Genomic DNA, 12,387 nt, shown 5'->3' with positions numbered 1-12,387 from the left:
TCTTAATAGATTAATGCCACAATCGGTTGCAATCTATAAATATTACGCTTGTAACAAATCATCCGTATAATAATTTTACTTCCCAGCATCATGTTCCTCGTATCTTGCCTGGAGTTTCTCGCTTGACGAAAAGAGTCCATCTTCTTCCCAAAACCTTCAAACTCGATCATTGCGTAACCAAGAAAACCATGAACTTTAGTCCAAGCTGGGTGGACCTTTTTAACGTTCGTATAACCACCTTGACGAAGCATATCTCTCATCCAAGTAAAACTTCTCGAAAAAGCCTTACCATTGTCATCATATTTGATTGGAAGGTTGTATATAATACAGGTAATAGGATGGACATAGCGGGTATTTGATTGTGATTATCAAACTGAGGGTAATAGAAGTAGATATATCGTGAGTAGTGAAATTAATATTGTACACAGTAACATAGTAATGACGAGATCAGTAAATGCATATATAGATGTATTATATATATATATATATATATATATATATATATATATATATATATATATAAATACGTGATGTAATACACATTCTCAAAATTTAAAAATAGTTTAATTTCTTTATAATGAAAACAACCCCGTGAATTTTCACGGGTGTTACGCTAGTTTATATTATTAAAGGAAGCTTTTTTCGAGGGATTACAGAGAGTCCGAGTATAACGAATGACTTAATTATTTTATAAATAGAATTTTAGTTAAATTGATATAATATTGAGATAAATTATTAAGAATTTGACAATCTTAAAAGTTTATATTTGTATCAGACTTCATATAAAATTTGTTTTTTCCATACAATGGCAGACACGTAGTTAGCGTATACAATACGTAGTAGGAAACTACTAACTACAAATTGCTGAAGAATGTTGAAGAGCTGAAGATTCTACGGCCTACGGGTATTTAATAACAACACAAATTCTTTTTTACTTTGAACTCATAGTAATTACCTCATGAGAAGTATTATATATATATATATATATATATATATATATATATATATATATATATATATATATATATATATATATATATATATAGATTTAGGATCCGGTGAGAACGATCACTCGGTGAGAACGGTGAGAACGCGCTACATATGGACTCAATGAACAACTCACGCATAACTCACAAAATCAAAACCCAACCTCACCCTTTCTCTCACTCATCCTTATGCTTCCCCAACTTAGTCAACGCCAGTTGCCAGTCGTCGCTGCCACCACCTTCACCTAACGGCGACGTAGACATCGACCACGCCATCGAAACACCGCCGACCACCCATACGCTGACCAAACACTGGCTTTCATGTTTATTCTCTTATCGTCCCTTCTTATTTCTTTCTTTCTCTTCGTGCTCACCTTGCGTAATGCCGGAGCGCGGTACTCGCTCCGGCATACTCTCCACACGGTTCAACTTTGCTTTCCCCCGTCGACTATCCTCATCGCACTCTACGCCGGTATTTGACTTGGCTAATTGAGGTCTGAAATTTAATCGAGTTTGGGATCAATTACCACTGAAATTTGCGTTAGAGTTTGTTGAATTTAACGGAAGTTTATCAGCATGAAATCTGGTATGATGGTATGAATAACCTGCAAATTCAATTTACCTGCAAATTCAATCTGTGCTCAATGTTGCTTTGATTTGGAGATGAATTTTTGCAAATTCCAGATATTGAAAGTCAATATTTATTTAATAGAGCTTTGATTAGTGTATTAAGGTCACTAAGTTGCCTACCTGACTCAATTTGACGGTATTTGCTGCTGAACTTGTTGATTGAATGTTGCCATGCCACTAAAATTCATAAAATTTCAGCTACATATTGTTCTTATATTGATCAATCAAATATTGCAATTGAAAGAGTAAATGCAGGTGAAGAAGGGAGAGAGATGGTGGACCTTGATGCAAGACTGGTGTGCGAGCATAAGGAAAAATTGATATGGTTTCTGGAATTTATTTGGATGGTTCATGTAATTGGGATTTTTGGGGCAGGAAATAAGTTAGTGAGGGGGTAGCAGTGTGGTTTCAGTCGGTGTTGGAAATAAGTTAGTGAGGGGGTAGCAGTGTGGTTTCAGTCGGTGTTGGAAATAATGCGGTGGTTGGAGTGTGATTAACTATATAATTTGGGGTGTATTTGTTTTTAGATACATCAAAAATATTATCGGATACATTAATTATAAAAGCAGATACGTTAATCGTAAGTGGGCGAAAAGTGTATCTAGGACGAAAATGTATCTGAGATTTGGTTAAAAAAAATGTGTATCTACATTATTAGAAAGTGTATATAGAATTCTGGTAAAAAGTGTACCTACGATAGTAAAAAAATGTATCTGAGATTTAGTAAAAAAAAAAAAAAAAAAAGTGTATCTACATTATTAAAAAGTGTATATAGAGTTCTCATAAAAAGCGTACCTACGATAGTCAAAAGTGTATCTGAGATTTGGTAAAAAAAAAAGTGTATCTACATTATTAAAAAGTGTATATAGGATTTTGGGAAAAGTGTACCTACGATAGTCAAAAGTGTATCTAAGATTTGGTAAAAAAAAAAAAAAAAAAGTACCTTGTATATATATATATATATATATATATATATATATATATATATATATATATATATATATATATATATATATATATATATATATATATATATATATATATATATTCTAATGTATATAGTGCGTTCTCACCGTTCTCACCGAATGATCGTTCTCACCGGATCTCACCTATATATATATATATATATATATATATATATATATATATATATATATATATATATATATATATATATATATATATAGATAGATAGATAGATAGATAGATAGATAGATAGATTTAGGATCCGGTGAGAACGACTACTCGGTGAGAACGGTGAGAACGGTCCAAAATCATGACTAAAATTAATCACGGGCCTATATTAAAACAAAATATTGGGCAAAACATCTTCAGCAAGTCAGCAACTTATCATTACCATATTTCATCTTCATCGACACTACATTGCCTTACCCCACGAGGGCCACGACCACAACTAATCGTTGCCGGCAGGCACCAGGCTCACGACGATTAACGCTGACGATATCACCGATACCACCTAATACCGCCTGGAACATCACCGGCCTCACAAAAAACCGCCAACAATGGTAAATCGAAAGCGACAACATCGCCGGCCTCTGCTTTCTCCGTCACCATTATCCGATTCAACCACTGTAACACTGCTGGAGCTAAACGAAATTAGTGTATGTGGTTTATATATTGATGTATCTCAGAGTAACCTTTATGTACCTAATAAATAATTTTGTGTATCTATGTTTAGATACATTAAAATAGTGATTAGATACATCAAAGATTAGTGTAGATACATAAATAAATTAGTGTAGATTAATCAGATCCGTCGCCGTTGGAAGCATTACGCCGGCGCGGGTCGACGATGGTGGTTGAGGGGAATCAGAGGTGAGAGGGAAGGGGTTAAGATGAAGAAACAAAAAAATAGTGGTGTCGGTGGCTGTCGTCGGCATCCGCGAATAATTACAAGAGAACGAATCCAACCGACATAATACATGTCGTCGGTATCAGCGACGTTGATTGCTCGCCTGAGATAAGATGGTGATGTAGTGCGCATGGACAGGGGGAATATCATAGTGTGAGAAGAGCGGCAATGGGCTGTCGGAGTGTATATTCGTTGCGAGAATGGCGCGAGATTTACGTCGGAGTTAGGCCATTCTGGTGATTATAGGTGGTCGGACGTTGAGATCAATGGTGGTGATGGTCGTGGATCATGCTGAGGGAGTGAGAAATTATATAAGGATAAGGACTACGGGAGAGAAAATGTAATGCTGTTGAATTGGATTTGATTTTGGGCATTTCCATGGGAGTTGTTGGTTGATTCAGTTTATATGGTTAATACGTTCTCACCGAATGTTCGTTCTCACCGGATATATATATATATATATATATATATATATATATATATAGAGAGAGAGAGAGAGAGAGAGAGAGAGTTGGGATCTGGTGAGAACTCCTAAATATTTCAGGATTGAGGATTGCAATACAATATAACGGGTTATTCAATAAAATATCACGACAAAAACATATTTGTCCAAAAAAAATTCTTTTATAAAAAAAAAAGAAATTATAATTTTTTTTTTTGCGCAACGGTTTTTTTCGTGTGATATTATTTCGAATAACCTGTGATATTGTATTGAATAACCTATGATATTGTAATGAAATCCTCAATCCACAAAAAGATAATGTATCCTCACATGATCTCATTCCTATATATATATATATATATATATATATATATATATATATATATATATATAGAGAGAGAGAGAGAGAGAGAGAGAGAATTAGGATCTCGTGCGAACTAAATTATGGTGTGAACTGTACGAACTCATTAATAACCAATATATATATCTACGGTCCACGTTAGAACCCAATTACTACTCCAGAATCCCCCACACAGTACCCCTCCTTCCTTAAACTAGTAGACCTGGCCTGTTCTTTAAACTAGTAGCCCTGTTCCAACCCAACCTTCTCCTCTTCCCTTTCTCACCCCGGTGACACCGTCAAACCACCGACAAGCACCATTAACGCCGGCGAACCTGCATACAAATCCCCTCCTCTATATCTTTCGCACACCATTATAAGTTCATAATCATCAGGGATCTCGTTAGCGTCGACGATGCTCGCGAAGTTACCACATCTGATCCGGTGATGCATTGACCACTTGTGTGATTCACTGTCATTCTTCGATAGTAATATTTAACTCCGAGTGTCACATTTGTAGATCTGACGGTTAAATTTGGAGTCTGAAAACAAACTTGTCGGCAAAATTAGAATCACCTAGTGATGGTGGCTGGAACGGCGTTAATTAACAGTGGTTTGCGGCTTCTCGGTTCGCCGTTGACAATTTCTAAATGGACATTGATATCATCGGGAATTTTTTAGTAGTCTAGTGACGGCTGTTTGTTCGGTATGATTGATGTCGTGCGTGTGAGAGCGACTCGTGGTGGTAGTGGACTAAGGTGGACGGTGGTAGTGACTGGTGGATTGGGTGGTGCTGATGTGGCTCTGATAAGTGGTAGTTTATGGGTCGGGTAACCGTGGTGGTGCCGTGGTTGTGATTCTAGAAATGGTAAGGTGGTGGTTGTGTTTTTGGGTAGTGGTCGGGTGTTGGGCAGGGTGATTGGTAGTTGATGGCAGTGGTGGGTAGTGTTCAGGGTGTAATGTCGGAGCAGATTTGTTACAACGTAAGCTTGTAGAATGATGGCTTTGCTTGACTCTTCCTTTCGGCCTCTTCTGAAACAATGAACAAACTGAGGGCTCGGCTTGGTACCGAGCGTACTCACTCCGACGCTCAACTCAGTAAACTTAAAGGTGATTAAGTCGTGTGTTACTTGGCACAAAGTATATTGTAGAGAGATAAGGGAGTTTATACCAGATTAGTGTGTTTTACTGATTATTTTCGGGTCCTTTCCTCAATGAGGGTTGAGGAGTATTTATAGACTTTCACCTTTTGTCACGTAGTGGCCAAGTGGCAGGGCAGGTGGAAAGACTGTTCTACCCTCGGCCGAGGGACCCATGGCAGGCCGGCGGGCCCTGTTGACTCCATTCCGAGGGGTCTTGGATGTGAGAATGCGGATGTGTATCCCGGCTGGCTAGTTACCCAGCCGAGATACAAGTGACAGGCCGACTGGCTGCGTCGGCTAGGCTGTCCAAGGTGTTGACTTGCTGTGGATATCTTTGACCTTGCTCAATATGTTGACTCGGTCAGCGGGTGCAGAATATGCCCCATCAATTTGCCCCTAGCGTAGTCTATGACGTGGTATGGACCTTCGATGAGTGTTGAGCGTATTCTGCGCAAGTAAAAATTTCTGCCCCGACTTCTTCTTCCTCGGCTTGGTTCTGCTGAGCTTTTGCGTCGAACCTCTTCACATAGCTTCGTAGAGACTCGTCCTCCCCCTGTCGGATAGTGAGGAGATCCGATGTCTCAACGGCCCTTCTCCTGTTGCAGGCGTACTGGGCTATGAAGTTATCCCTTAGGTCGGCGTAGCAGTATACCGAACCATTAGGCAGCCCCTTGTACCAACTCTGGGCCATCCCATGCAGGGTTGTTGGGAAGACTCGACACCATACCTCGTCAGGCTGCTCCCATACCAACATGTAAGACTCGAAAGCCTCGGCGTGGTCGGTTGGGTCACTATCCCCTTTGTATGATAGGGACGGCAGCTTCAATTTGGTCGGCACGGAGACTCTGAGGACGTAGGCACTGAGGGGCTGTCTGACCACGTGCCGAATGACACGTGGCGATCGGCTCCTCGCATTCCTAGTCCGGCTTCTCTCCCCGTGGCGGGAAGGGCTTCTTGTTGTCCGACTTTGGAGAGTCGGGCTTCTTTCTTCACTTCTCCGGGGGTGGCCTCGTTGGCGCCGCGGCGACGCTGTCCTCCCGCGAGATGGGGAAAGACTTTGGTCTGCCACTGACACCACGGGCACCGCCGGCGTCTTCGCATGTCCAGCTCCTTGTATTGCTCCGGTCAAGTTGATCGGAGTCACTTTATGGGCCCTGGTCACTGCGGGTGTCTTTGCCGTCACCGTCGTTGCGGCGGGGGTGATCGCGTATTACCCATCGTGTCCAGGAATAGCTTGATTTGGTTGCATCGACCACATGTCCCATGACAGTGACTTGGCAGTGACGTGGTGTTTCACGGTAGTATGGGCATCCCGTACGCCGGTTGGATGACTCGGCCGGTGGGGACTCGCCCGATTTCGAGTTAGGGACCGTGTCATCTTGGTAGAATTCAGTTTCTACACTCACAAATTCTGGCTGTTTTGACATTCTCTTAGCTTGTTGGGTGGGTTTTGTTTTGTGTTTTTTTTTTGTAAGGGATTTGACTAGCTTTTAGTATGCAATTCCCACAGACGGCGCCAATTGTTCCGGGTGTAATGTCGGAGCAGATTTGTTACCACGTAAGCTTGTAGAATGATGGCTTTGCTTGACTCTTCCTTTCGGCCTCTCCTGAAACAATGAACAAACTGAGGGCTCGGCTTGGTACCGAGCGTACTCACTCCAACGCTCAAGTCAGTAAACTTAAAGGGGATTAAGTCGTGTGTTACTTGGCACAAAGTATATTGTAGAGAGATAAGGGAGTTTATACCAGATTAGTGGGTTTTACTGATTATTTTCGGGTCCTTTCCTCAATGAGGGTTGAGGAGTATTTATAGACTTTCACCTTTTGTCACGTAGTGGCCATGTGGCCAAGTGGCAGGGCAGGTGGAAAGACTGTTCTACCCTCGGCCGAGGGACCCATGGCAGGCCGGCGGGCCCTGTTGACTCCATGCCGAGGGGTCTTGGATGTGAGTACGCGGATGTGTATCCCGGCTGGCTAGTTACCCAGCCGAGATACAAGTGACAGGCCGACTGGCTGTGTCGGCTAGGCTGTCCAAGGTGTTGACTTGCTGTGGATATCTTTGACCTTGCTCAATATGTTGACTCGGTCAGCGGGTGCAGAATATGCCCCATCAGGTAGTTTATGGTTTTGGGGTAGATACATGAAGTGCTGTTATCGGATACATGTATGATTACTATTAGATACATGTATGATTTGTGTATCTCAAAGTATTGATATGTGTATATGCCAGTACTTTGTTAGATGAGTTGACTCTTCACTTCGTAAGATATGAATGTTAGTTTATTTTATATGTTTGTAGTATACTAGTTTTAGGGCCCGGCGATGCTCGGGATGCACCGTTGAAATATTCTAGAGCAATCGTCTTGGCTAAAACACTGATAATATACATGTTGAAAAGGTTTCTTATATACACACAGATAAGACTTGCATGTTTTTACAGGAGTTTATGTTCGGCCAAAAGTATCTCGATACTGTAGTACTTCCACATATTCCTACAAGTTTTTTTGTGGACAAAAGTCTTCCAATAGCATCAGTATACACACTTGAGCTATGCACCCCTGAGAGTATGTTTACCCCAACAACTTTTGCTTTCCTGGGCTAGGGGTTGAGATGACGTTTATCCAAAATACCCCTACCTACGCTAGAGCTTCCTAAAGACGATGTCTAACCGTGCAACCCAAAATGTTGTGCCTTGCGGGATGTCCTGCAAAAGGCGCCCTTTGTGGCTGGTTATTTGGCACCAAGTCTTGGCATATTTTGTTCTTTAGGGAGATGTTTATTGTGGATCTTGTGCGCCGTTTGTAGGTGAGTTTTCAGTCACTCTTGCCACGATAAACTAACCATCGTGTTTCTTGGAGTGCTTAAGAAGGTAGCAGTATTGTAACACCCGTGAATTTCCTATTTTGACATTTAAAATTTATTAAACCATTTGACTATTTTATTTTATAATTTTGGATTATTCAATTTGATTAATTTTATCTCGAACGCGATTTTTATAAACATATGACATAAAAGCTCATTTTTATAAAAATACGTATTACTAAATTATATCTTTGAGTCATAATTTATACAAGAATAAATGTGTACATATTTTGGTCAGATAATAATAAAGACAGTAATGATAATAATTCCCGTCTCAACATCCGTCTAGCTATAGACCGTCACATTTCACTTTGTACATGCGTTAATCCGGACCAATCAAAATTCGACAACACGTCACACCCACCTAACATCCTACACTCTACTTTTGAAAATATCTCTTTATTATATATTATTATTATTATTATTATTATTATTATTATTATTATTATTATTATTATATATTTTATTAATGTTGTTTGTGGTCATTGTTCAAATACCCGTCCCCACCCCCCCTTCTTATCCCTTTCTTCTCCCTTTTTCCTGCGGAAAACAACAACACAGTAGCATCAACACCACAACTTCATTTCCGCCATGTTCTACCTCCGATCTCAACCTCATTCCTCAACCTTTTTCGCTAATTCTCGCGCCACTAGCTTCCCCTTCTCATCCTCCTTCTCTAAAGGTAAGAAAGACGCCATTTTGCCCTCTGTTTCTGTTCGGCCGTTCCTTTATGGCTCGAATTTCCTTGCTAAACTCGTGTTTTGTGTTGTCTAGCTGCAAACCTGGACGGTCTGGAATAACTTTGAGTCAAAATCGTGTTCATGGTAGAGCTAATAAGGTAACGGTGATGGGATTACTCGACATTATGTTGAAATTTGATATGTGTTTACATGTTGTGTTATTCTTTTATAATATTAAGTTTCATTTTTGCTGAGCTCGTGTGGCGGTTGTTTGAGACGGTTTTATCCGAGTTTTACCTGTCTATTTTGAGAAAAGTTGATACTTTTGGATTCACGGTGAAGTGGTTAATTATGTTAGGTAATTTATTTGGATGAATACTATCACTTTCATGCTCAAAATTTCGTCTTAAGATGGTCACAAATGAGCTTCTTTAACCGTTAAAAATGGGTTTTTGTCGGGCTGTTTTTGCAGGCTGTTTTTGACGGGTTTTTTATGCTAAATTGAACAAATTTTCTTGCGTATGTCTCAAGTATATGTACATGTTTGGATTGGGTCCTTTGTGCGGGTGAAATCCGTCCTAGTTTGGCCTAGAAAATCGCTCTAAGATGGCTGGGCAGAGAAGGGGTGTTGCGTATTTTTGGGATGCTCTGTATTGTTTGCGTGTGTTCTGTCTGCGTGCTGCTGCTGCATTTTCTTGTGCAGGAACCTGCCAGCCCTGTTATGGACAGTGGCCAGGCTAGGTTTGGGCGGGGGCAAAGGGAACAGGCCGACCCGACTGGGCAGCACAGCTTTAGTCCGTGTGTGTCCAGCTCGTCTTTTGTGTAGCCCGCAAACGTCTTTCCTCCTTTGTTCTATGCCTTCTCATATCCTATGTTAAGCTTTGAACATGCCTTGTAGTTGTTGGGTCACTCGTATATTACGGTATATGCTTATGAATGGCTCACTTGTGATTATTTACATTTTACCTCATGTTTTACATAATACAATTGCTCATCCCCGCTTGTTTTCATTTTGTTCAAATGGCTTAGTTATATGAGATAAAATGGTCGTCCTCGTTATAAAAGTATGAAATGACGTGGAATACTCCATGTACGAGTTATTACTTGCTCTTTTTCATTTATTTATCACGCTTTAAGTACGTATGATTTATTCTACATGTTTAATTAAATTGGGTCGTATCCATGTAAATTTGTCATTTTGCTATACCTTGTGCTTGACTTACATTTACGCCCAACTTGTGCTGTTCTGGCAAGTACGGGTTTGGCCTACTTGTGCTATTCTGGCAAGTACGGTTTTTTTGGCCACTTGTGCTGTTCTGGCAAGTGAGCTTTATCTTAGTCTTTCCGCCACTTTCGTGCTGTTCTGGCGATTGGGGTACTCGGTCTCTATTAGTAGTCGAGTCTTGAGTGCGTGCTGTGCTGGCGCACGTCGAATCGGGATGTACACCCGAGAATCTGCAGATTTAGACTAGGACCGTATTATTATCGTAGTCCTACCCGGGGAAATTATAGTCTAAGAGTGGTAAATGTCTTGCATTATGGATGGTTGCATATGTCATTTTTACTTGGGATGCGTGTCAATAATTATTTAACAGTTACTCGTCTTTTCTTATTCAAATGTCTCACAGAATTGGATGAATTTATGTTTTGCTAATATTAGCCACTTTAATTATTTTTATTCAATTGGCAAGTTTTATTCAATGACATTTATTCATTCACGTTTATTACCATTATTTTCTACACCTTGCTTAACTGAATTCCTTGTTATGTTTATTTTAACATAATGTGGCTGGGAGAACCCTGAGTTACTCCCCACTGACTGTGGCTTTCATGTTTACATGAATGACAGGTTTGTGAAGATGCATTTGTGGGGTTTATACGTGTGAGCTAGCGAGCACCTTGGACTAGTAGTCGTTTTAGTAGGATTGCTTAGACTCACCTTTTATCATTTGTCATTCGAGGGATATATTTTCCCTCACCTTGACTATCACGTTTGTATAATCTAAATTTTTGTTTTCGCATTCTCTGTTTATGTTTTAGGTTTTAATGAACCCGCGCTTTAAACTTTAAAAGTTTCAAAAATTTCCTAATTTCCGCTTAATTTTATAAGTTATATATTCCGCTTTAACGCGGGGGTTCACAAGTATTCCTTCTAAATATCTTCTCTTTTCAGTCACTTTGCTCGAGGTTCAGCCTGTGTACAATTTCAGTAAGCAGTCTCAGCAAACAATTTTTTTTATTAAATCTAAAAGACGAAAATGAAATGAGAGCAAATCTGAAGGACGGAACGTATAATAAGTTGGGAGTTTTTGTGCTTGGAGTTTATCATTGGCGACGTTTTAACCCATGTAAAGCGGGTTATATATAGATTGTTTATTTTTAGTTGGTAACTTATGTGGGTCCTCCGAAATTTTTATCCGATTTGTGGTGGCCATTTTGAAAACTTTCTCACAGTTTTCACCAAAGATTGTCGCTGTTACTGTTAGTGATGTAACATCGTCGGCCAGTTGTATTTTGAAGCTACACCTGTAATTGTGTGACATTGTACGACGGTATAGAGGGAACATGATAATATAATCTAGGTATTGTAGTCTATTGTTGATGTAATTGTCAGTGTGTATCTTGGTTGAACGCTGCGTTTTTGGCGACAATTTCGACATTGGAATTCTCTCGCGTGTTCAGCAGCAATTCCGCTCCAGCATGTGCTCCAACACATGTACCAGGGTAGTTGCGCTTCCTTAATTGTTGATGCTGATGCGTTTACCTAAAAGGATGTATTCTGTGAGGGCCAAATGAGATGTGGAGGTTAACAAGTATGTATATTCAAATATAAAATAAGTGTTGTATTGCTGTAACGAAAATGTAAACGGGGAAATTGTTTGTGTTTACCTTATAGTTGTTGGGGTCGTACGTGCACCCATGGCAGAAGTAAAGAGTAACTCCGTTGTCTTATCGGGGTAGTTTAATCTGTTCTTCATTTTGAAGAATCATGTGAAACATTAAAATAATTTATTGATATCAGACTAAAGTAGATTTTATTTTAACTTGGGGAACGGGGAGGTCAAATAACTGTTGAAACAATAATTTCATAGAAGAAAAAGCGTACAATTTCTTAATCTGGCTATGAATCGGTATGGAAAGGAAGTTGTGTAGTAACAGTGAACAAAAATTAGAGGGCAATTCGCATCTTCGTCCAACAAAGAAGAACACTAAATAATTCGAAAATGAACCATCAAATTTGTCAAGGACGAAGGCAGTATCTCTAATTTGGAAAAAAGATGTAAGACACTTTTGGTAAACCTAAAACACACATACAAGGTAAGTAAAGACCGGTAAAAACACAAAGAAAAAGATCCAGTTAAAAATATAATGGGTCAAAGTTAATACAAGCAGAAATCCATATTAATGAAAACACTTGCCTTTGTTTTCAAA

General features: G+C 39.7%; 1 long non-coding RNA gene across 1 annotated transcript; it reads left to right on the top strand.

Moving 5' to 3' along the window:
- Positions 1-8,843: 8,843 nt before the first annotated feature.
- LOC141594371 (uncharacterized) lies at positions 8,844-11,004 on the top strand. The gene is made up of 3 exons (XR_012522155.1): positions 8,844-8,957; positions 9,050-9,113; positions 10,805-11,004. It is a non-coding gene; the product is annotated as an uncharacterized LOC141594371 (long non-coding RNA).
- The last annotated feature ends 1,383 nt before the right edge of the window (positions 11,005-12,387 follow it).

Source organism: Silene latifolia, chromosome 8 (genome assembly GCF_048544455.1).
Source record: "Silene latifolia isolate original U9 population chromosome 8, ASM4854445v1, whole genome shotgun sequence".
NCBI classification, from domain to species: Eukaryota; Viridiplantae; Streptophyta; class Magnoliopsida; order Caryophyllales; family Caryophyllaceae; genus Silene; species Silene latifolia.
The sequence above is the reverse complement of the archived record's forward strand: the minus strand, read 5'-3'. Positions and strand labels throughout refer to the sequence as shown.